This window comes from Lepidochelys kempii, chromosome 1, assembly GCF_965140265.1.
Source record: "Lepidochelys kempii isolate rLepKem1 chromosome 1, rLepKem1.hap2, whole genome shotgun sequence".
Classification (NCBI taxonomy): domain Eukaryota; kingdom Metazoa; phylum Chordata; order Testudines; family Cheloniidae; genus Lepidochelys; species Lepidochelys kempii.
In genome coordinates this window covers 269,931,218-269,957,777 of record NC_133256.1, presented here as the reverse complement: position 1 = coordinate 269,957,777, position 26,560 = coordinate 269,931,218, and the positions used below count along the sequence as shown (strand labels likewise).

At 46.7% G+C, this 26,560-nt stretch overlaps 1 long non-coding RNA gene across 1 annotated transcript in view; it reads right to left on the bottom strand.

Moving 5' to 3' along the window:
- Nucleotides 1–25,875, bottom strand: part of LOC140906662 (uncharacterized) — a 50,857-nt gene extending 24,982 nt beyond the window's left edge. The window contains exons 1-3 of the long non-coding RNA XR_012157194.1: nucleotides 25,787–25,875; nucleotides 4,020–4,079; nucleotides 2,697–2,799 (exon numbers count right to left, since the gene is read on the bottom strand). This is a non-coding gene — a long non-coding RNA (uncharacterized lncRNA). The remainder of the gene's footprint in view (nucleotides 1–2,696; nucleotides 2,800–4,019; nucleotides 4,080–25,786) is intronic.
- Between the last annotated feature and the right edge of the window lie 685 nt (nucleotides 25,876–26,560).

The window sequence follows — 26,560 nt, the reverse complement described above, 5'->3', positions numbered from 1 at the left end:
AAAAGGCCCTCATGTTCATGCTAAATATTTATTTTTATTGGCTGAGCTTTAATAAATGAATTAAAAGATTATGAAAGGGATGCATATTTTCTCCTGGAAACTGGAAATGTGTTATTTTGGAAATGTTCTCATGCCATCGTAACAGACTCAAGATGCATTTGGTAGGATGCCAAGGTATAAATAGCGTTACTAATATAAAATAATCATGAAGAGGGTTATGTTTATCTAACTGAGTATGTTTTTGGAAGATAAATGAAGCTTTCAAGCTTGTAGTCTGTCAGAAGGCAATTTTTTTTCTAAATATTTGTGATTCTGAAGGTCAAGAGGCAAAGAATTATTTGAAAAAGAAAAACCTATCAACTTCAGACAAAAACAAGGGAAGGTGCTGAAAATACTAGACCACGGTGAATGACTATTTATATAAAATCATGAGTTATTCTCACTAACCCAATTTTCCCACATTTCTTATTTGCAATAATGTACCAAATCATTTATCCAAACAAATTACAGACACTGAATTACCTGTAAATAGAATCCTATGATTATTCCTTAGTCACTGTATGTGACTGGACACATAAGTCATATAATATTATTTTCTGGTCCTTGATTGGATGACCTAAACTCAAGAGAGAGGCCTGAACCAGCCACTGGAGCACTGAATCCCACATAGAATTAGGGAAGAAGCATTTTAGGAGAAGGGAGACAGCAGGCCTACCAACAGAATTTTAGGACATTTTATGTCATTTCCTGACTTCTTTTGCACATGAAAGTTTGGCTAAATGCAGTTGTAGACCCCAAATTTTAAAACATCTGGGTTCTTTCTTAATACACAGAGAAAGAGAGCAGGAGATATATTGGTTGTTTATTCTATTTGCCCTTGTCACATTGGCCACCAACTAATTGGTGTGACTTTTTGCTGCGTCTCCTGCCTTCACATTTCTGCCTATGATAGCAGAACTGATGGCCCTCCTTTCTCTGAGCAGCTCTTTGACATTACACTGACAGGTGCCCCATATCCATAGCTCAGTGCCATGTGTAGAGGACAGGACTGCTTCATAGTGCACTGGCTGTCAGGCACTGCCCCACTTCAGACAGCAGGTTTTTCGTTCTGGGTTTGGAACATTTTGGAAGTCTCTCCAAGCAAGAGATTATTTGGATTTTGCAGCATTATTTTCCCCCACTCAGTGTCCCTCTCATTTATATTATATAGACCCAGGTCTTCCTGAAACCAGACCGAGACCACACAGAAATACATATTCTTCAGAAGGAATATGACAGCTTTGTAGTGCAAATTTTTGAATAAAAAATTGAAATCTATGACTTGCTTCACCGGATAAAGCATAGTTCAAAGCAGACAGGACCTGCTAGCACATAAGACCAATTGTCAAAGCCCAGTCCAAAATGCATAGGTGACCATTACACACACACACAGGTACTTACACATGGGTAATTACACGTGCAAAGTTTTACATACACAGTGTAGTAGGACTGTGAATTTTATTGTGTATTTTGAAATTCACCCTTATACAATAGACCACATAGTAGATAGTAAATGGGAAAGTCAAATATGCTGACCCACATATAATGTATTCAAAGAAAACAATTTGTGATACTCTAAGCCTGGTAGCTCTCTTCGTAACCACGGTGGAGTCTCTGAAGTCAATGGAAGTACAATTTAAAAATGTGTGAATAAAGGAAAATCTGGACCAATTCATTATACATGAATAGTGACACTATGTCTTCAAAAGACTTCTAGCTATTTGCTTAGGCAGCTGCTGAGCTGCAGGCAGCCATGTTTAAAAGATAGCCAGAGGCACCAGCCATGTTGAAAAGACTAGCCAGAGGCACCAGGCAGATGACATGCAATTTGCTGAGTTCCTGCAAAATAATTTTAACCGCAAGCACTTAGAATGGACATTCAGAGTGCAATGGCATGTGCTTCTTGAAATAGCTATAGAGACATAGCTTCAGCGTTTAGAAGCCCATTAGAGGGTTACTACAATAACTGAGAGAACATGCAAGTACCCTTTTAAAAAATCATTTGGTGCTTTCCATTGTATATAAATAAACTGCTTCTCATTGCCAGCCAGTTATTGACCCACAGTGCTTCTGGTTCACATGTTGCTTTACATCCTGGAAAATCTAGTTCATTTCCTTATTTATCTCTTTTCCTCCTTCTCAACTTGTTTTTTCATTATTAATAGACGATGTGTCTCCTCCAAAGCATTGACACCACAAAGAACACTTTGTTCAAGATGGCCCAATATAATGCAGATCATTTGTTTGGTTGGTTGTTTAAAAAGCCATATACAGACTATGAAAAGTCAAAGAGACTCTTGGTTTGCAACCACAGCATGCTTCAGAAAACAGACTCAATTGTTAGGTTGTATACGTGTTCTACAGTAGTTCATTACTTCCATGATGCCCAGGTCAACTCATATTTCCATTAGGTCAGTTGCTTCGCATCAGAAGGGGATTTAGCTGGTCTATTTTCTAAATATTTATGTACAAAATAGATTTAGTCTATATTTCACAGAAAGAATAAGGCAGCGACTTAGTTTCTTTTCTTTCTTGCTTTTATTTTTTTTAAATAAAGTAGCCTCAGTTTTGGTTCCATGCAGTTGTACTCCACAGATTTTTAGGTTCTTTGTGCAATCAGCATTCAACTCTCTGTCTGAACTTTCTATTCCTCTTACCGCATTTCAGTGGCCTTTGGAACTAGTCCCATCCCTTCGAAATTCTCTGTGGTACGGGATTTCCTTACTTGAAAGGTGAGTTCCACAGAATAACAATCAGTTCCTGTAACAGAAGATATCCCCTTTCTTCAGGGAAGATGAATTTTAAGGGAGCAAGACTATATACCAAGGAGTTTACTAGCCCAAGAGTTTTGAGGCTAGGTTAAAAGAAAAGGAGTACTTGTGGCACCTTAGAGACTAACCAATTTATTTGAGCATAAGCTTTCGTGAGCTACAGCTCACTTCATCAGATGCATACTGTGGAAACTGCAGAAGACATTATGTACACAGAGACCATGAAACAATACCTCCTCCCATCCCACTCTCCTGCTGGTAATAGCTTATCTAAAGTGATCACTCTCCTTACAATGTGTATGATAATTAACTGGCATCTTGTGGATTTGCTACATTGAGCTGTGCAAACTTGTATGAACAAATAAGCTTTAGTAAATGTAGGGCCTAAAACAATTAGTTATGGGTTATGATTCTACTGATTAATATTATTGCATTAAGACAACTTCACAATGAGTAAATTATATCTGTGCTTAAAAATAACAGATGCTTTCTGTATGTTTTATACACAAAGGTATAAGCATATGAAGTTGTGGTAGTTCTAGGATGAAATTCAGGCTCAAGTAAGTCAATGGGAGTTTGCCATTAACTTCATCCATAGGGAACTGTATTACACAGCTTGCACATAAACTACTACATACAGACCACTGTCTGGAAGAATCCTACAGGATCTCTCAGTAATTTACTAACAACTAAAGTAAGTAATGGGGTGTTCAAACTCCGTTTTTCAGGTGCAAGTTCCCTGGCAGAATATTTTTGGCATTTTTTTCTGGCCTGAGAAGAGCTACAGAGCCTGTGTCCTTACACTCACAGGTGTGGAATTTCACTAATGTATAATTTTTCCTACAAATGTTTGGTTTATGTGAAATATGACAGGTACGACAGGAAGTGTGAAGAACAGGAAAATATACAGTAATTGGGAACTGTACTGATTATCTTTTTCACTGTAAGGTAGGTTCAGCACATCTGAAAGAATTTTAAAAAATGTTTAATGGGGTCCAATGAACTGTACAAACAATATACACATATAAACAATCTACGTGTTAACTATATGTGATGACATTGACGAAAGCCAATCATGCATTCACCCATTTTCTGATAATTAACAGCTCTTATCTGACAGACACCATTTCCTACACATGCTTTTGCTCAGTGATAAGATGTGAAAAGTTTGATGAAGGCACGACTATTTTTGGACACAGTGATACTTACGTTGCTATGAGATCTCAGATTAGTGGGTAATTAGGTTCACAATGATTTCAAACAGCTGATCTGCAAAACCAAGAAGACAGAGTGGTTTACTTCCCTGCCATGTGTGTATAAGTATGTGCAAAAATTATGGGCAATCAACTTGTTTTCTTTTGGTGTTATTTAAAGAGACAGGCTGCATCCTGTTCCCCTGTGGGAACCCCCTAAAAATACTGGTTTATAATGGAAATGTTGAAATCCTATAATCATTGCCATCATAGGAAAATTGTCAAATGCCTCCAGATACAGTACATGCCGTTTTCAGTTTAAGTCTGTCAGATCTAGAATACCTTCACAGTCCCTTTTTAAAACTACTCTATGCTAGCTAGCTCTTGTTCATAACTGAATCATAACTCAGCTCACTAACCTTTCACCTTGCCCTGTGTCACTGCTCCTCACCCTACACATTTGCCCGATGAATTTGGAAGTGGGCATGCTCTGCAGCACAGTCCTAGTATGCATTAAAGCATGAGTATTTTGATTTTTCTTAATGAATGCAGCCCCCCATCACAGGGAATGAAACCCACAAATAAGCATGCAGGGGTTTTGAATGGGGGTGGGGAGCTAAGTTGTATGGGTGCAGTAACAAGCACTGTACCTATGTCTTTCTGTAGCTTTACTGCAATAGTCAGCTACAGAAATTTATGTACTCAGTGTGTGTGTGTATTGTGACAGGGTCGGGCCAGATGGCTACAGGAGAGTAATTTTTTTTTTGAAGCAAAAGATGTTTTTATTTGCATAACACACTTACAAAGTAAAAACAGCAGCATATGCAATGTGTAACACAGCAACCAATCACAATTGTTTTCTCATTAGCTTCAGGGGAGGGAAGTGTTCAAGCTTGCCCGGGCCCTGAGCAGGGGGTTTCCTCAACTCTCATGGTCTTCCACCCTTCCAAGTTATCTGGTGGCCCAGAGCGAGGGGGCTTCATCGACTCTCAAGGTCTGCCACCCCCTCGAGTTACCTGGCGCCACGCCCGAGTGTCACCAACAATTCCCTCCTCTGAAAGCACCGAACAAGAGGGGCAGGCCGTGGGGTGGACAATCTGGGAGGAGGAGGGGGCACGTGCACCCACGTGTGAAAGGACCCCTCTAAGGTGATGGTGTCCGCAGCAGCAATGGCTGGGGCTGGGGTCCCTTACTCTCTCCTCCAATCAAAGAGTCAGACAAAGGGACCCGGACGGGGACACTGAACAGAGAGCCTCGGACAGCGCCCACTGCTCCTCAAAAACATCAAGGGAGTCAGTGGACACCTCCCAGAGGAACTCCACCCGGATACGTGAACAGACCAAGGATCAGAAAACGGCCCTACAGTCACAGAAAACTCCATCGGCCAACCTCCTCTCTCGGGTTTTATAGATGGCCATTTTAGCCAGGGCCACGAGGAGGTTAACTAGGAGATCCTGCGACTTTGTGAGGCCACGGATGTGGAGTGCATAAATAAAAAGGTGAGGGGAAAAATGCAACCAAAAGTGTCATAGGAGATTTGTGAGGAGCTGGAACAGGGGCTGCAGCCTGGTGCACTCCAGATATATGTGCGCCAGGGTTTCCCTCACACCACAAAAGGGACAAGTATCTGGGATGGGGGTGAACCACGCCAAGTACGTGCCCGTGCTCACAGCTCCGTGAAGGAGCCGCCAACTGATGTCCCCAACTGGCCTCAGAACCAAGGTGGAATATAGGCTGGCCCACCGGGGCTGCTCACCCTCCAAAGGTGGCAGAAGGTCTTGCCACTTTGTGTCGGGGCGGGACACTAGGGTGAGGGCATGAAGGGTGTGGAGCGCGAGCGTGTATAGATATTTCCTTGGCGTGGTTTGGAAGCGACCGGCTGCAGTTCATGCAGCCGGCTCGCAGTGAAGGGGTAGGGGGGGGTCGATTGGCTCTGCGGGGCAGGGGTCCAATTAAAAAGTCCGATGGGCCTGGGGTAGAGGGTGGGCGGGGCATGCCCTCAAGCAGGACCCGGTCGAGGTAAGCTCGAGCAGCGGGCGGCAAAGCGGCCTTCACCTCCTGAAGTACGCACCAGGGGGTACGAGGTCTGGAGAGCCCCATGCGCCGGGCAAGCGTCAGGGGATCCAGCCAGTCTCCCCGGTAGTAGTCCAGGAGGTCTCCGACTCTCGTGACTTCTGCCAGGATCAAGCTCTGGCGCACCGAGCGGGACTCCGGCACCTGCACACGGAGCTGGGAGTTGTGTAGCAGGCGCTCCACAAGGAGATCTACCCCCTCAGTGGCTGCCACGGACCTGGTCATTAAAAATAGTTTCCAAGTCCGGACGCAGTCCTGGTAGAAGACCAGCAGCCCCGAGAGGTCTCGCGGAAGACCTCCTGGACAGAGATAAAAGGCTGCCGGTCATATCGGAGCCCTCGGATGTGGAGCAGGATGGCGTGCGCCAGTGTGCTCCACGCCGAACTGCCTGCAGCATAGAGGAGCCTCTGTAGGGCCTGGAGGTGGAAGACACGGACCTCAACGTGTAGACACTTCAGGCCCTGTCCTCCTTCCTTCAGGGATAGATGAAGGACCCCTACAGGGGCCCAGTACGTTCCTGACCAAAAGAACCCCAGAATCAATGTCCAGAGGTTGGTCAGGAAACCCGGGGCTGGGACCAGGGTGTTGAGCCGGTACCAGAGCGTGGACAGGACTAGTTGATTAAGCACCAGTGCTCTCCCTCGGAGGGAGAGACATCTGAATAGTCCCGTCCATTTCCGGAGCCGCTCTATCACCCTGCCCTCTAAATTTTCCCAGTTCTCTGGCGGAGAGGGATGCGTGGCAGAAAGATAAACGCCGAGGTAGAGCAGTCGACCCGCGCTCCACCGGATGGTCTGAAGTGCGGGTGGGAGGGAGCTCGCCTGCCGCCAGTCTCCTAGCGCCAAGCCAGAGCTCTTGACCTAGTTGACCCAGGCAGAGGAGGCTGCCGAATAGATGGCCTGGCAAGCCTCCACCCGTGCCAAGTCACTGGGGTCCTGGATTACGAGGAGCACGTCATCAGTGTACACCGACAGGACCAGCTGCAGCTCTGGCTCCCACAGCACCAACCCTGTCAACCTCCTTCAGAGGAGACAGAGGAAGGGCTCGATCGCCAGAGCGTACAGCTGACCCGAGAGGGGGCACCCCTGCTGTACTCCTCACCGAAAGCTGACCGGTTCGGTCAGGGTCCAGTTGAGCTTAACCAGACAATCTGCGGAAGCGTACAGCACCCGGAGAAAACCCACAAACTGCGGTCAGAAGCTAAACGCCTGCAGAGTGCTCAGGAGGTACCCGTGGTCCACCCTATTGAACGCCTTCTCCTGATCTAGGGACAGGAGGGTGAACGACAGACGGTCTCTATGCCCAAGTTCCAAAAGGTCCCGAACCATAAATAGGTTATCAAAGATACTGCGGTCCGGGACAATGTAGGTCTGGTCTGGGTGGATCACTTCCGCCAGCACAGACCCTAGCCGCAGCGAGATTGCTTTCACTACGATTTTGTAGTCCATGCTGAGGAGCGAGATGGGACGCCAATTTCGTAAATCGTGGAGGTCCCCCTTCTTCGGCAATAAGGCGAGCACAGCTCGCCTGCACGAGAGAGGGAGGACCCCGCTCTGCAGAGACTCAGCCCAGACGGTCACTAGGTCTGGGGCGAGGACGTCCCAAAGCACACGGTAGAACTCCACGGTCAGCCCGTCCATGCCTAGAGACTTATTAGTGGGCATAAGATGGAGGGCTTCTGAGAACTCGGCCAGAGTGAGAGGCAACTCTATCCGGTCTCGGTCGCTCACGCTGACCGTAGGGAGCTCCTCCCAAAGCACTCTGCAAGCGCTAGGGTCGGTCGGATCCAGGGAGAAAAGACTTGCGTAGAAGGCTCGGGCCCTCCTGCTGGTTCCATGCTGGTTCCCTCCCGCTGGTTCCATGAGGGGGTGCCATCTTCTTCCAGGAGGCAGGTGACGTGTTTCTTGGCCCCCCTCGTTTTCTCCAGGGCATAGAAGAAGCGGGAGCCATGATCCATCTCCCAAAGGAGGCGGATGCAGGATCTAACAAAGGCGCCCCGGGCCCAATGGTCCTCGAGGGCCCGGAGCTCCTCCCGCTTTTCCCGGCACGCTCCACAGAGGAGCAGGTCCTCGGGGCTGGTGGCCAGACACCTCTCCATCTCTAAGACCTCCCGTTCCAACTGCTCTATCGCCGCAGTTCTCCGTCGGCTGGTGCCCCGGGTGTAGTCACGGCAGAAAAGCCAGGTGTGCACCTTCCCCAGGTCCCACCATCGCCGCATTGAGGGAAAGGCACGCCGCTGCCCTCACCAGGCCAGCCAGAATTCCCGGAAGGACATCACAAAGCCCTCATCCTCCAACAGGCTGTTGTTAAAATGCCAATAGGCTGGTCCCGGCCTCTCTGCACAGAGGGAGGCTGTCACGGTGGCTAGGTGATGGTCAGAAAATGGGGCCAGCCAAATGCTGGAGGAGTGGGCTCGTGAGAGATGGAAACGTGATAGATAAATGTGGTCCAACCGGGAGTGGCTCGACCGATGGGCTTCCACCCGGACAAAGGTGAACATGGAAGTGTCATCCGGGTGGTGGTCACGCCAGATGTCCACTAGGGAGTTATGTTCAACTATCTCCCAGAGGGTGTCCGCGGTGGCTGGGCACTGCTCGGTCCCCAAGCGGTCTCGCTTCTTGAGGGTGGTATTAAAATCCCCTCCCAGGACCAGGCACTCGTGAGAATCTAAGGTGCCAAGGAAGGCGAACACCTGCTGATAGAATTGCAGCCACTCCGGGCCCGATGTCGGGGCATAGACATTAACGAGGTTAACCACGAGCCCCTCCATACAGACCCGGAGATGCAGCAGGCGACCCTGCACGGCCTCGGCAACCCCTAGCACCTCGGGCCATAGGTCGGGGGAGAACAGAGTCGCCTCTCCAGCCTGCCGAATCGTGGAATGGCTAAAGTAGACCCTGTCCCCCAGTCCAGCCACCAACTATTTTCGGCAGTCGGATCCGTATGGGTCTCCTGCAGGAAAATCACAGAGTACCCTCCCTCCCGAAGGAAGGAGAGCACCTGGGACCTGCAGAGAGACATCCTACAGCCCTGGGTGTTCAACGTTGTGATAGTGAGAGGTGTCTTGGGGAGGGCCGGGGGGGATCCTCACTGGCAGGGACACTTGCATCCCACAGCGGGCCGCGCAACAGTCCTTGACCTATCCCGTAGGTGAGTAATTGGTAACGGAAGACGCGGACCCCCCAGTAGGCAACAGCATCCTGCTTCCCCATCCCTTTACCTTCCCCCATGAGGGCCCTTGTGGCCCGGAGGATTTGAAAAAAATCCCCCCATCGCTGGAGAGCAAGCTGTACCTTGTTGCGGGAGCCACGGACATCCTCTAAAAACTTCCGCAACTCTCCTTGCAGCTCATGGGGGGGTGGGGTTACAGTTTCCCGGTTGTTCCCTGGCGGGGCCCTTGGTGCAGCCCCGTGGCCCACTAAAACAGGCAAGCAGGGTGCGGCCCCCCGACGGGGTGGCTGATGGGCTGGAGCTTCTAGGCCCGCCTCAAGCCCTGGGGCGATAGGGGGCGGTGGAGGGAAAATAGCAGCCCCTAATGGGTCAGGGCAGGAGAATGCAAAGGCCGCTCCCTGGGGGTCATCGGTTGGAAAAGGGAAGGAGACAGCCCTTGGGGCGGCAATAACATCACAGGAGGTAGACTGGACAGGGGTAGGGCCAGGGGCAGGGGCAGAGGCGAGGTTCTGGGTTTCGGGAGGCAAGCAGCTGGATGGTGGCACCTCCCGATCAGGCTCGAGGGTTAAGGGGGTGGGGAGGGAGATCTCAGTAATACCGGGCATGGGCTCTATGGTGGATTTAGCAGCCACAGCATCAGGAGGTGAATTATCTTCTGTTGGGCCCCCGCCCGGGAAGGAAGTCGATTGCTCTGCACCAACGGGGGGTGTCCCTGGTGGCTTGTGTCCTGGCCGCATGGCGCTGGCTGTCACCTGAGCAGGCTCAGTGGTCGTCAGTGGGGCTCCTTGGAGGTGGGAGCAGAAACGGCAGTTAGCGGGAGGGAGCATGGGGAAAAGAGGGGTGGAGTGAGGTTGCCCAAATCGAGGTTTGCTGGCAAAAGGTCATCCTCCCCCTGGGTGACTGGGGTCAGATCTAGGGATCTCCTCGAACATGGAGGAGAGGACACTTTCCATCACCCTGGGGTTCTCCCCGCTGGCACCCACCATGACGGTTGCCTCGGGGTTCACAGGGGCTTCGGGTAGTGTCTGGACAGAAGGGGCTTCCTCGAGGGTCTCAGAGGGGAGGGTCTCCCACTGGTGTTACCACGTCTTTCCCGGTGGATGGGACGCACTCGTGGGCAAAGCAGAAGGTTCGGCATCGGTGCCCCCCTTCCTGGTCTTCCAGGGGGCCTCCGCCTCAGCTAGATGAGGCGGAGCTTGAGCCTTCTGCTTGCCTTGCTTCCCCTGGACTAGGACCCAGCCCTCCATGGCATCATCTGGGGGCTGGTTAGCAGGGATCGTATCAGGGGGTAAAGGCGATGGCTCAGAGGCTTGGGGGTGGGGGGGACGGTGGGGCGGCATAAGGGAGGGAGGATTCTCCCTTGGGCAGGCTCTCTCCCATGCCTGGTGGTATCTCTGCCACACCCTCCTCCATAGGCCCCGCCAGATTGTCAGCAGTGAGGGCGGGGCTCTCCCACTTGTCTGGGCGTTGTAGGGGAGGTGCCCCTTGGGCCTGAGCGGGAGAAGTGGTGGTCCAAAGAGGAGGAGGGGTGGGTTCGGGTATCGGGGGGCCAGGGACGTCAGCAATGACGGGGCCGATGTCCTGCCAGGTCTCGGGGGTCCCAGGTGCCCTTCCTTGCCGGGCTAAGGGGCAGTCCCTCCGGACATGCCCCGATGCCCAGCAGAGGTAGCGCCGGGCTTCCCCCGTGGAGAAATACACCCGGTAACGGGCCCCCTGGTGGGGGCCTAGGAAGGACCCCTCGAGCGCCTCTCCGTCACACGCCGCCGACGGCCGTAGAAGCTGCATTTGCCGGCGGAAGGAAAAGATGTGATGGAGGGTGGGGTCCTTGCAGCCCAACAGGAGAGGGCTGATAACAGAAACAGGTTTCCCCAGGGTGGAAAGGGCAGATAACAGGGCAGCATTGGGGAGAAAAGGAGGGACAGAGGTCAGGACCAGGCAGACGCCCCGGTCCTCTAGCGGCTCTAGGGGGACAAACATCCCCCCCCACTGCCAAGCCCCTCTCCACTGCCTTCTGGGCGGCAGCCTCCGATGCTAAGAAGAAGACGACCTTCCCATACATTTTGGAGGCCGCCACAATGGCCGAGGGCCCCACCACCCTCGCCAACGCCTGCACGTAGGTCTCCACGTGAGGCGAGGTGGGCACCAGGAGGCATCGGACACCGTGCTTCCTTGTCATGGTGGGGAAGGGGCCCCGGCTGCTGTTGATGGTGGTGGAGGCGGTGGGCGGGAGAGATGACGAGGCAGCAGGTGGGGGGGCTGTTGCTGCCCAGGCATACATCCTGGGGGGTGAGGGAGGGACACCCACAGAGCTGGTGGAGGGGGCAGCGGGGAGGATGCCGTGGTTGGTGGCGGGGCCGCAGCAGTGGGGGTGGCCCCTGCCATGGAGGGCCTCATGGTTTTAGTGGGGCCCTTCCCCTTCTTCTTGCCCTGGCTTTTCCCGCCAGCTGGGGGGGGCTCCCCTAGAGTCTGGGGAGGCGGTGGGCATGGCAGCGGCGGAGGTCACCCCGTGCCCTCCATTGCCAATGCCCCAGCGGGGGCAGTGGCAGGTGGTTAACTGGAGTTGGGATCAGGTAAAAAGGCACAGACTGTGGGATAGGCAGTTCGGGGGGGGCACATGAACCACCGTACGCTTGTCCAGAGAGTCCTGTTTGGTTGGCTGGTGCTTCTGGCCCACATGGTGGAATCAGGGTGAGCAGCTAAGTCCAGAGGCAGATGTTAAACAGCCAGCAATGACGATGGAGGGGGCAGCGATGAGGATAGTAGTGTGGGGGGGATGGGACACAGATGGATCGGGGGACAGCTCCATTCCGCACCCCCTGTGTCCCTACAAACACAGTCACAACACAGTCAAGGCCTCCCCCCACACGAGAGCACAGTTCAAAAGTTACTCAGTCTTGGGCCCCCTCCATGGCGATCTGTAGATTCCCCGGGCGGTGTTCCTCCGGTAGACAGCTGTTTCTCTGTCTGTTCCGAGCTTTCTTTTTCACATTCCAGGGATGCGGGAGCAGATGATAAGAAATTCTCTTAGCAGGAGATGGGTCCGCAGACAAACAGCAAGCGGCTGGGTCTGTGGGCTGGGTCCTTCCACTCCCCTCCTCTGAGGAGTGGGTCAGCAGGCCCCCCCTCTCTCGGGGGGGGGGGGGGGGTTTCAGCTGGAGCGGCAGCAGCTTCCGAGGGCGGGTGGGCGGGGGGCTAACAGCCAGCGGGCAGCCGGCCAGCACTCTAGCAACAGCAGAGAAAGAAAAAAAAACAACAAAAAGAAAAGAAAGGGGGAGAGCGTTTGGCCCCGTTGGGGGCGAAGCCAAAAGCAGGGGCAAAAAGCAAGGAAAGCCCAGGCCAGAGGGCAGCAGTAGGAGAGCAGGCTAAGTAGGTCCCTTTTCCCTGGGTAAGGTAACAGGGAAGATTTCAGAACAATCAGGAACCTTCTGGAGGCAATTAAGACAGGCTGATTAGAATACCTGCAGCCAATCAGGAAGCTGCTAGAATCAATTAAGGCAGGCTAATCAGGGCACCTGGGTTTAAAAAGAAGCTCACTTCAGTTTGTGGTGTGCATGTGAGGAGCTGGGAGCAAGAGGCACTAGGAGCTGAGAGTGAGAACGTGGACAGTTGGAGGACTGAGGTGTACAAGCATTATCAGACACCAGGAGGAAGGTCCTATGGTGAGGATAAAGAAGGTGTTGGGAGGAGGCCATGGGGAAGTAGCCCAGGGAGTTGTAGCTGTCACACAGCTGTTCCAGGAGGCACTCTAGACAGCTGCATTCCACAGGGCCCTGGGCTGGAACCCGGAGTAGAGGGCGGGCCCGGGTTCACCCCAAATCCTCCTAACTCCTGGTCAGACACAGGAGGAGTCAACCTGGACTGTGAATTCAGAAAAATGGCCAAGCTGAGGGCTGCCGTGAAGCTCCAAGGCGAGCAAATCTGCCAATAAGCCCAAGACCCACCAAGGTAGAGCAGGAACTTTGTCACAGTATATAAACGGCAAAAACATGTTACGTTTGACATTGAAAGATTAGCCTTCTTGACCCCATGCCTGGGTTAGGATTAATTCATTGTTTTAATGATAGCTCCTTTATGGAGATAAAAGCACTATTGACTGACTCAATCACAGCCACAATGACAGAAGCAAATCTCTCTTTCAATATTTTTGGCTAGCACAAGGCTCCCATAGAGCAAATGCACCTGGTCTCCATACTGCCTGTGCCAAACTTACACTTGCAGTAGGGATAGAAAAAATATGTGCATCAAGCAGAGAAAACACAGCCCACAATATTCAAGCATGAGCAGAGTGGCGTTCTTCTTCGTTTTTCCCTTTTTCTTTGTCCTCTTAAGTTGAATGCTGAGGGATGGATTATAGCAGTCAGGTCACAGGCTTGTGCAGGACACAGCACAGAGCAGCGTCATCCCAGAGGGAAGACCAGAGAGATTGTGCCTGAGGCAGGCAGTCTTTCCCCATGCTGCTCTTTGAAAGAAGGGTTCTACAATCTGGTTTATTCTTCCTAATGGATGAAGCAGTTGTTTGTCCCTGTGTGTTGGCCCCACTCCACAACCTATTACAGAGGTGGGTAGGACCCAGGGCCGGCTCTAGGTTTTTTGCCACCCCAAGCAAACAATTAGCTGCCCCAAGCTCTGAGAGTGCAACTGGCCGAGCCAAAAAAAAAAAAAAAGGGGGGTGGGGGAGTGGCCGGAATGCCGCCCCTGGAATTGTGCCGCCCTAAGCACCTGCTTGCTTTGCCTAGAGCTGGTCCTGGTGGGACCACGATCCCATCTTCTCCCTGTCCTCTTTTTTTGGCATATTTTTAAGCTTGTGAAGATTAGGTTTTTTTCAGTAAATGTCAGTGAACATTGACTGCTCTGTACACACACAACCAACAAAAATATCTCCCTCAAAAATAATCAAAATTTGCGGGCAGGCAAAGTAAGAACAATGCTGGTTGGGAACTTGTTCAAGTTTGATTTAAGAATATTTACTTTGTATATTTTGACATGTGATGTTTTAAGTTTTAAAGATTTAATGTTTTGAATCAGAATGTCTACTATCATTAATAATTGTTGTCTGACCTCCCCACAACATCCCGCAACTGTGAAAATTCTAAATGATTAAACAATTTAGAAGGCTTACAAATAAACAGTGATACTATTCTTCAAGATTATAAAAAAAATAAAATTGAATTCTGCCCAATCTACGTATTTTGCATCCCTGCATGCTGAAACAAGGACCTTGGTATAGTGTTTTCCTATGATGGATTTCACTTTACAAGTAATCATCCTATTCTTTTTAACTCTTCAGTATCCGTAAGTGAGTGTCCTCACACATTGGGCTCTGAAAGGGATTTGTCAAAGCCCTCACTTTGAAATGAGCATCAAATTATTTACTTTGAGGACCAATGATGCAACACACAATGCACCACTCAACACATGTGACCCTTTCTCCCTGCAGAGAATCTGCAGAGAATCAGAGGAAGCCGGCAGGAGAATATAATTATCTCTTCTTGTTAGATACCATATAGGTTTCAAATGGTAACTGTAAATGGGGAATCATCATCTAGCGGGTGTATTTTTAATGGCTTCCCTAGGGATCAGTTCTTGGCCGTACACTATGTGACAAGGAAGAAAACATAATATCATCACTGATAAAGTTTGCAGACGACACAAAGACTGGGGGAGTGGTAAATGATGAAGAGGACAGGTCACTGGTACAGAGAGATCTGGATTGCTCAGTAAACTGGACACAAGGAAACAATATGAATTTTAATATGGCCAAATGTAAGGTCATACATCTAGGAAAAAAGTATGCAGGCTATATATACAGGATTGGGGATTTTATCCTGGGAAGCAGTAACTGAAAAAGTTTTGAGGGTCATGGTGGATAATCAGCTGAATATGAGCTCCCCGGGTGGTGCTGTAGCCAAAAGATCTAATGTGATCCGTGGATGCATAAACAGAGAAATATTGAGTAGGAGTAAAGAGATTATCTTACCTCTGTATTTGGCACTGGTGTGACCACTGCTGGAACACTACATCCATTCTGGCATCCACAATTCAAGAAGAATGTTGATAAATTGGAGAGGGTTCACAGACGCGTCAAGAGAATGATTAAAAGATTGGAAAACATGCCTTATAGCAATTGACTCAAGGAGCTCAGTCTATATAGCTTAACAAAGAGAAGGTTTAGGGGTGACTTGACCACAGTCTATAAGTACCTACATGGGGAACAAACATTTGATAATGGGCTCTCCAGTCTAGCAGATATGACACGATCCTATGGCTGGAAGCGGATGTACAATTTAATTCCAGTGTGACATTAACACTGAGGGTAATTAACCACTGGAATACTTTACCAGGGGTTGTGGTGAATTCTCCATCGCTGCCAATTTTAAATTCAAGATTTAATGTTTTTCAAAAACAGAGGCTCGAGTTCAAATGGAGAAGTTCTATGACCTGTGTTATGCAGGAGGTCAGACTAATTGATCAAATCAGTCCCAGCTGGCCTTTATTAATCTGCATACAGGCCAGAGATGATGACTAGTAAATTTGATACCACATGTAGAACTAGGATTTTAGCTACTGACGTTCAGAAATTCTCCTGGCACTTTTTGCAAGAGCTGTGACGTTAACCCCAATGTGCACACCAAGTTCAGTTTGGGTAGTTACATTCTGAATATCAGAAGTTCCCCTACTTCAATTGCACATGGTAGTATTCTCCACTTTCCATCCAAACGTATTATACAGTATTGCTGTAAGCTCTTACAGGTATGTCTACACTGCATTGTAAACCTTGGTCTGTGGGACCCGGGCTTGTAGACTCTGTTTCAAAGTGCACGCTTGAGCCTCCAGACTGCATTGTAAACCTGGGTTTACAATTGCTGGACTTAGATCTCACAATCACGCTAAGGCATACATAGTGAACTACACAGACATTCTGACTTGGGTCTGTGGCTTGAGCGGTGTTGACACTGCAAAATGACAGGGCTTGGACTTGAGTTGCAGAGGGACTCAGCTCTGACCCCCAAGCCCAGCAGGGTTCTAGGGCCTGAGTCAAACTGATTTGTGTGTAGACAAAAGGTGAGCTTCAGCTCAAACCTGAGTCAGATCCTGGCCATAATGTGCAGTGTAGGCATACCTTTAGACAGTTGCCACGTTTTGCTGCAGAAGGTAACTGTAGATCTTTGATGGGCAAAGTGATAAGACTATATTGTGAACATATATGCCCTGATGCTGTGTGGTGCTGCTGAGTTTTATCAGCACCCCTCAGTTTCCCAGAATGGGACATATTATGATAAGTCATTTTCTAAAGGTGAAAATTATCTGATTCTTATGGAGAGTGGGAAGTGAAAGGGGGAAAATTCCAGCTTTCAAAGCTTTCTATTACTCATCCATATCTCTGAGCAGTTAAAGTCTCCGTTCAAACTTCACATGGGAGGGGAATTCCCTAGGAAACAAAAAGAGGAAGTTGACATTTAGTTTGGCCTGTACCCTCACAAGAAAAGGTTAGGGTTAGAGACCAATAACAAGTAGTGAAGACTGCAGAGGTCAGCTGTAAGACTTGTAACTATGCACAAGATCTCTCATCTTCCAACAGCTTCTGGACATTTATTTTTAAACTTCTGTAACATCTCCTTTATTTTATTTCTAATCTAGTTAATTCTCTTCAGTAGCCTTTGCTCTACAGAACACTAGCAAGAGCAGTAACCTTCCAGCAAACGTTAGTCACTGGCAAAGATTCTCTAGGTTAAAATCAATGAAAAGAGAGGAGAGAAAGAATCAAATATGGGTCTTATGGGACATTAACTATGTTTGTTAAGGGTTTTCCATTACTGCTCGGTGTCTATTATAAACGGATGGTATTGCAATATAGCCCCCATGAAATCTATAGCTATCAATAATTCAATCTTGAGAGCTTTATAGGCAATGGGATCCTATCCTGGAGTTGTGTTATTAGTTTAGATGAAGATGTTAAAAGAAAACAAGAAGGGAGGGGGAAAAATGGATTAGCCTTGATTGTCTATATTAGCCATATTTCTGAATTCTGCCAGCAGGGTAAAGGGCTGTAGTGCAAATACTTTTAGCTAAAGGAACTGATCGCCAAAAGCAGATCAGCCTAACGGGAGACAAAAAGGCATCTGTATAAAGTACGCTCTGTGATGTCAGCCATGTCCAAGTATAAAGAAGGTGAGCTTCATCGCCTTCTTGAACTAACTTGCTCTAGTTGTGTAAAAGTCTTACCCAGATGGATTCAAATTGTCCAAATTAAAAGGCAGTATTTGGGTTAAAACCCTGTGAAATCCCAGAGAGTGTAGAGCATAAAAGAAAGAGAATGATTGTACAAATACACCTTGCAGCTATTTGTGAATTATTCTGTTTGTTATAGCTTGAAAACCCAGTTTTTCCTAGGGCCCACTTGCCAGATCACAAGTTAAGGATTAGGAGAATTCTATTTTATTAATTCTAACCACTAGCTTTGCCTCAGTCTTTATAACATTGAGAAACTTGCCAACAATGAATAAGATGTTTTGAGAATACAAGAAGATCCAAAGATAGTTATTTGCTCTCTGTGTTTATAACTGGATTAAATGTTCAGCTCATAAAGGCTGGAGCAAGAATGGGTACTTGAGGAATAAGGAAGTAAAAGAATTAACAAACAACATGATTGAAATCGAGTTGAAGTAATTGGCATTAGTGAAGTAAATGTATCTCATTTATCATGGAACTGTAGACTTCCAAACCTGACCTGATTATAAACCATACTTATCCCAGTTCATTGGCATAGCATCTGCTAGATAGACTGCATGTGGATGGGCCACACTTTAGAAGCACGTCACTGCGCTGCTTAGCAGTGTACAATCAAGTATTGCACCAAATATATCCTCACAACGAGATACACCACTTAACTTAACGGAAAGATAAAGGTTTGCTTGCATGACTGAACTTTCATGCTATCTGGATAAAGAGCCTGCGGAGTGTGAAATGACTCGTGTTTAGCTTCTTTCTATGAAGATCATAGAATTTACTGGAAAGGTAGTAGCACTTTGGCCAATATACTGGGTTGAAGGAATCAGTCAGTTGTTTTCTATTACATAAAGAAAGAGACAATATGTAAGGGGGGAAAGGATAATTGTTCATACAATAGAATGTTCTGCTTCCAGTCAAAAATATTGGCTTCTTTCTGTATTAGCTAGCAGAGGGCTATACTTAACTTTTAAGGCTATTAGTTGCTAAGGAACAAGTGACAGAGACTAACAATAATACATCTCTGAATAATAAAATAATAAATAATAATAGATTCTTTTGTGTACTATGCTATTGTTACGCCTCAGTATCAAAAAAACTGAAACAAAATGCCCAGAGGACCAAGAGAAAACTACAACAGCTAGTCTTTGAATACATTCTCTGACCATTCTGAAGTTGATTCTCCTCTCACCAATCCTAGTGAAAATCAGGAGTCCAGGGAGTTACCCTGATGTAAGTAAGAGGTAGGGTGACCAGATGGCAAGTATAAAAATTGGGACGGGGGTGGGGGGTAATAGGTGCCTATGTAAGAAAAAGCTCCAAAAATCGGGACATCTGGTCACCCTAGTAAGAGGAAAATCAGGACCTCTGCCTTTTTGGTTATTTTCTCTAAATGATTATTCTTTGTCTGCAAACCCATTTCAAGGATCTCAGTCACACACAATTAGCTTGCACATATTCTTTTCTTGGGAAGTAAAATTTGCCTCTTCTAGCAAAGAAATCCCAGCATAGAAGCTATCAATGGGGACTGATTGCACGCTGGGCTTGAAGTTGTATCAATCTGGGGTTTTCCCTATCATCCAGTCACCCAACATCCCATCAGCTCCAGCATCAAGTGAAAAAATAAAATACTAAATTAGATTTAAAAGAAAATTGTAGCCCTAGGATTTAAACTAGTGTACGCCAGAAAACCAATACCCAGTAACAAGAAGATATGATGTTGGAGTATCATACTGTAAATAAAAATGGCCTTTAAATATTCACAAAATATACTAGTGTGTGCGTGTGTGCCTGGCCAGTGGAGAAAGGCAGGCAAAAGACAAGTCAGTATAGCAGCAAACAGAGATTACTTTTTTTCAGCATGTGTGTTCTTGATCCAGAAGAGAACAGGGATTTTTTTAACGACACTTGTTATCAGTCAGTTTCATTCCCTGACAAAGCCTCATTAGCTTTGTTTAAATGACAGTCCTTCTTCCGTTTCAGAGTAACAGCCGTGTTAGTCTGTATTCGCAAAAAGAAAAGGAGTACTTGTGGCACCTTAGAGACTAACCAATTTATTTGAGCATAAGCTTTTGTGAGCAACAGCGTACTTCATCGGATGCATACTGTGGAAAGTGTAGAAGATCTTATTATATACACACAAAGCATGACAAAATACCTCCTCCCACCCCACTCTTCTGCTGGTAATAGCTTATCTAAAGTGGATAAAGCTTATCTTCTGGGAACTCTTCTGGCTCTATCAATCTGTTTCTTCACTTCCGCAGGTGGGTATTGTAGTTGTAAGAATGCTTGATAGAGATCTTGTAGGTGTCTGTCTCTGTCTGAGGGGTTGGAGCAAATGTGGTTGTATCGCAGAGCTTGGCTGTAGACAATGGATCGTGTGGTGTGGTCAGGGTGAAAGCTGGAGGCATGTAGGTAGGAATAGCGGTCAGTGGGTTTCCGGTATAGGGTGGTGTTTATGTGACCATTGTTTATTAGCACTGTAGTGTCCAGGAAGTGGATCTCTTGTGTGGACTGGACCAGGCTGAGGTTGATGGCGGGATGGAAATTGTTGAAATCATGGTGGAATTCCTCAAGGGCTTCTTTTCCATGGGACCAGATGATGAAGATGTCATCAATGTAGCGCAAGTAGAATAGGGGCGTTAGGGGACGAGAGCTGAGGAAGCGTTGTTCTAAATCAGCCATAAAAATGTTGGTATACTGTGGGGCCATGCGGGTACCCATAGCAGTGCTGCTATGATTTAACAGATTGATAGAGCCAGAAGAGTTCCCAGAAGTCACCTACTACAGGACAGGCCTAACAAAGAAAATAACAGAACGCCACTAGCCGTCACCTTCAGCCCCCAACTAAAACCCCTCCAACGCATTATTAAGGATCTACAACCTATCCTGAAGGATGACCCAACCCTCTCACAAATCTTGGGAGACAGGCCAGTCCTTGCCTATAGACAGCCCCCCAACCTGAAGCAAATACTCACCAGCAACCACATACCACACAACAGAACCACTAACCCAGGAACCTATCCTTGCAACAAAGCCCGTTGCCAACTGTGCCCACATATCTATTCAGGGGACACCATCACAGGGCCTAATAACATCAGCCACACTATCAGAGGCTCGTTCACCTGCACATCCACCAATGTGATATATGTCATCATGTGCCAGCAATGCCCCTCTGCCATGTACATTGGTCAAACTGGACAGTCTCTACGTAAAAGAGTAAATGGACACAAATCAGATGTCAAGAATTATAACATTCATAAACCAGTCGGAGAACACTTCAATCTCTCTGGTCACGCGATTACAGACACGAAAGTCGCTATTTTACAACAAAAAAACTTCAAATCCAGACTCCAGCGAGAAACTGCTGAATTGGAATTCATTTGCAAATTGGATACAGTTAACTTAGGCTTGAATAGAGACTGGGAGTGGCTTAGTCATTATGCAAGGTAGCCTATTTCCCCTTGTTTTTTCCTACACCCCCGCCCCCCAGACGTTCTTGTTAAACCCTGGATTTGTGCTGGAAATGGCCCACCTTGATTATCATACACAATGTAAGGAGAGTGATCACTTTAGATAAGCTATTACCAGCAGGAGAGTGGAGTGGGAGGAGGTATTTTTTCATGCTTTGTGTGTATATAATAAGATCTTCTACACTTTCCACAGTATGTATCCGATGAAGTGAGCTGTAGCTCACGAAAGCTTATGCTCAAATATATTGGTTAGTCTTTAAGGTGCCACAACTATTCCTTTTCTTCTTCCGTTTGTGTCCATTCCAGGAGAAAAACTTGGGGAAAACAACCATTTTGCCCATTGCCATTTCTCAGGGGTTTTCCATTAGCAGGCAAGCAAATATGCATCTAAGTTTTGCAACACATGCTTCAAAATTGCCATATAAGATCACAAAAAAATAACACCAAAGTGAGGTGGTTAATTGGAAAAGTTAGATACAGGTTAGCAGTTCTATTTTTATGCTTACTCAGTGGGAGGGAAAGTTGATTGTCAAATTACCAAATAATTGAGTTTCACGACAAAAACTTTTGCAACAACAACAAAAAGTTTCATCCAGTTCTTACTCCCAAGTGTCTGATCACACTGACGGGGGTTATAGCCATACTGCTGTAGATTTCACTAAGTAGATTCAGGCTTGATGTATTTTGTAAATCTTGTAATCTGAGTTTCCAGGATTCTCAGCTGAGTGCCCTGCTCTTCACCTTACTCATTCTGATGAAAATGAGAATCAGGTTACCATAGAAAAGGAAGTAAAAGAAATAGGAAAATAATATGAAGTGATGAGATTGAGCCATCCTCAGTGGCAAAAATTCATTCAAGAGTAATTTCTCTTGCAACAACATGTAGTCCTTGATCCCCAGAATTATGCCTGATATGAGGCCTCAGCCTGACAGTGGATTGTTACAATAAAGAACTGCTCAACAAATAACACATTAGAAATCTGTCAAAAGATTATTACTAAAACTCAGGAGATCTGTTTGCCAACTTTCCAGAGTACATATTTCCACTGATTTAATTTGCTTTAATGGAGCACAATGCAGTGTCATTTACCCAATAACTACTGAGAAATTCAAGTAACAATTAGGGATATCCAAAGTGTTTTGCCTAAAGTAAGAAAACAGACAGGATCTTTACACAACCCTTGAATCTAATATGAAACTTGGAGATTTCTTTAAAAGAGAGAAAGAAAGAGAACACACTTCTGCTTTTCATCAATATCATGTGATGCTTCCTCACTACTACCTGCCCTTAGCATAAGGAACTCTTGTCTGTGCCTGCCATGGTTCAGTTCCCCAACTCCACCGGTCACAGGCAACACAAGCACTCTCCTCTAGGCCTTGCTGGCCCTGCTGTCACTCTACAGATTAGCAATTGGCACACCCCAGCCCACAAGCCCTCCAAGCATCTCCCTGGAGCATCCAGCCCCTGGCCCACTCTCCTGCTGGTAATAGCAAATGGTTACATATAAGATAAAATCATAACATGCTTTCTACAACCTAGACTTAATTAACAGGATATTCTCATGTCCAATAAAGGACTGATAACTCAGAATCTGTGTAGTGCTTTACGGACAAGCTAGCTTTGACCCTCCTTTCATGATGCAGACATGCAGTCAGTTTGCCTCCTGGGTGAAGGATTCAGTGTGTCCCTTTGCACTCCAAGATATACCAGACCAATTCTGTGCGTTTATTCCTAAACAGAAAATCCCCCTGCTGTTTGTTTCTTCCTGCAGATTTCCTCTCTTGTAGATTTCACAGTCTCTCAACTGGCACCTAACTCAATATGCATCTAGGCATGTAATATACCAGACACAGATGGCCAGACAGGGAGATACGTGTCAGTTACCTCCTGCCTGAAAGGAACCTCTCCAAGATAAAGGCATGTCACCAAGAGATGTAGATACATAACTACTTAAATATTATCCCTACATATGTTTCACAGTGATTATAATGACCAATGGGCTATGGCTCTTGGTACAGACCTCACATGCCACCCTTTAGTGAACTATTATGCAGATGTCTGAACTAGGAGATGTCTGCCAGTTGGCACCAAGGGGTCCCTGGGTCACATAGAACTAGAAAGGTTGTTCTTGCAGACTTGCTGTCTTCCTGAACTAGGAATTAATGGCAGTATCAGGAAAGAACATGTTCTCATATTGCCTGCTTCACCTCTCTTTTTTAATCCCCCCCCCCCACCCCCCTGTTTTCACACAGCAGGAAAGAGGTAGAAAGTCAAGAAGTGCTTTTCCTCTACATGCTTGCTAATGCAAGATTATTCCCCACAGCGCATTAGCTAGTGTTTTGTCAAGTTATCAAAGCCTCACATCACTAGTTGTTGGAGTGTTCCTGCCTCCTGCTTCTGTGGTCAAGGTTCCTCAGTCTTTAAGACAGGAGCCATAGGGGAACCCAGGCCCTCCCCTCCACCAGGTCCCAGCCCAAGGCTCTGTGTAAGTCAACCCCTGAGTAGGGGAGTCTGTGTCCACTGCCCCGGGCTACTTCCAACTATTGCCCTTTCAGTTTGGGGCATGGCCCCAAAAGTCCAAGTTCCTGTGGTGACTTGTCTCTAGTAGTGCTCCCTAGTGGACCCTAGGTGGCATCCTGCTGCAGTCCCAGGTTCCTCCACATGTGGCAGCCATAAATTTGGCAGGGTCAAGACCCCGACAAGGTCTCCAAGCTTCAGGCACCTGGGTTCCTCTTAGGCCGGGTGCTCCTGTCAGCTATTATAGAAAAAGCGTGCTACACTAGAAAGTATTTTTGACGAGAAGCAGAGCCCTCTATTGTATGAGCAATTTCTCTTTCTCCCTTACATACTGTCTCTTTTGGCCAGGAAGATGGGGCTTACTTCCTGGTGGCTGCCTCGACTGGCAGGCTAGCGATCAGCTAGCTCTTGCCTTTTCACCAGTCAGCCCCAAACTGAGGCAGGCTCCCTCCTTTCCTCTCCCCTCCAGGCCTGGCATTGGCTGCAGGTACAACAGGACAGGGCTAACTGGCCCAAAGGCTCTCTCACCCCTTCTGTGCTGGTGGACAGTTTCTCTGCTTCACCACACTTTCTCAGGAAGACTCGTACACAACCTCATGCATCACAGCATTGGGAAGGGTTTCAGCCAAAATTGTCCCTATAAATTTGCCTCCTTCCTCTCAGACAGTCCTGCATACGACATCCTAATGCACTACTGTCCACCTTTGGAGTTTAACACCCTTCAGTTATTTGTAGACTATTGTCAGAGGGGAAGTTGTTCTAGAGGTATTAATGGGTAACACTTGCATCAAATGGTTTACGCTGATTTTGCCATAAGTTCCAGATACAATATTTACCATATATAGCACAGGCTTGTGCCAATTGGGATTTGTTCAGGTTTGAAGATAAAAGGATTGAATGTTTCTGAGGAGGAAGATATGGATAAACAGAGGTTGTGGATGCCTGGGGTTGTCAAGTACTACATTCAGGATGGTCATTAAAATGATAGCTGTTCGACACACAAACCAGAATTTCAAATATAACCTCTGGGATGTGCCTTTTTATGCATATTTGAAGATTGAGGATGTGTGTATTTTTACACGCATTTCTCTGTTTCTCTTTTGCTAAATATATATTTCCAGACAAAAACAGAGTTAAGGTTGAGAGTCCATAACAGTAATTTTAGGGTAAACTACATCACAGATGTTGTAATTATCTCCCAAACAAGTATTATAAACCTAGGAAATTCAGAACGAAGGCGTAACTTAAAAGAAATCCACACATGGTAAGGTATGGAGATAATTGAAGACACCCAAACCACTCTGTTATAACATGAGGGATTTTTGTAAATTTTATGAGTGTCTTTTAGAATCAATTTAGACTAATCTAGGGCCACACACACTAAAGTGTCACTCATAATTATTAATAAAACAATAGCTAGCTCTTATATAGCACTTTTTCTCCTTAGAGAGCAGTGATTTACAAAAGGAAGTCAGGATGTTATCCCCATTTTACATATGGGGAAATGGAGGCACAGCGAGGTAAAGTGACTTACCCAAGGTCAGCAGGCCAGTGGCAGAGCCAGGAACAGAACCCAGAGTTTCAGCCCAGTACTCTACCCACTAGGCTATATGATAGTAGAAACATTTCAATGTTTATTATAATGAAATATTTTCATATGATTGAAACAAAATATTTTGAAATAATGATTACCTTTTCATCCCAAACTGAGATGAAACCAAACCTCAGATTTTCCCATGGGAAGAAAATTCCAATTTTCAGCCAGCTGAATGGTGTCACCACAGGGCAGAGTTAAGGTTGCTCAGGTGCCCTAGAGTTCATTTCCATAGTTTCACCTATTTGGATTTCTTTCCAATCTGAAATTAATTCTAAATTTTCTCGGTTTATGATGATTGGTTTAGGGATAATTATAATATCCCTGCAGTGCAGTTTACTACAGCTGTGCAGAGAAAAGTAATTCTGTTTCACAGAAGATTCTGATATTTGAAAATTTGGTTTCATTCCAGTTTGGGAACCCCCGCAAAAAAATTTCAAAATGCTCCACAAGACAGAATTGAGATGTGACCCAGGCTCCCCAGCAACCTGCCAGGTGGGCTGCCAAAGAACGAGGCAGACAAGCTGGCAGGAAACCAAGCAAGTTTCCTATGAAAATCTGTCTGGCGGGCAGAATACTGACGGAATCCTGCCTGGTTTCCAGAGGAAATTCTTAAAAATTGTGCCAGCTCTGCAAAACATTTCAAGTCAGACAAATATGCAATTTCTGATGAAAGATGTTTCTTCTCTAGTTTGCCCTAAAGTGTTGACACATTCTATGTTCCTTACCTCCAACGTATTGCAGTTTTTGTCTGGCACCTCATATGTTGAAGCTTTTGTGCAACTGGAGAAGAAATATATTCCTTCCCCTGGGTTCTTTGCTTTCTGGTAACTGTTTATTGTTGCAAATGATTATGAACCTTCTTTCAGAGTTCAGTTACTGCAATTCTAGACATTGCAGTATTTATAAGATAAGATTCAGTTCTGCTTAACTAGGATCACAACCTGGGTGGTTAACGTTTGACAAGGAAGTCACTCTTTCCTTCTCCTCAGACGCTACATATTAACTGATTCCTTGAGATCAACAAGGACTCCCCCTTAAGTCAGGTTCCAGGTTCATTTAAGCAAATAAGTTAAATACTATAGTTCCTGTAAGAGTAACATATTTCCATTACTTTACTACACAGTGTGCTGGAGGAGAGGAAAATCCCCTTATTTCCACTGCTCTGATGTTTATGATAGAAAACTCCCAGTGATGACTCATGTTGTAGTACAAGAAGCCTGTGCATGTGATGACTGACTTTCACGGATTGGGAAAGTAAGGGGCTTTCCACAGAACACTGCTGCATTCTTGGTGCTTTGCAGGGAGATTAGCTATTGTGTCTGTTAATTGGTTTGTGTGAAATCTTGGGCAGCAGAGGGACCCCAGAAAGCACATAATGCAGCAGAAACATTGTATGGAATGGATGTACATGGTGAACTGAGCAGCTGAGCTTGAATGAATAGGGAAAGTTGTTGGTAAACTGGAGGAGTGGGAGGGTTGTAAGCCAGGGAGTTTATGAA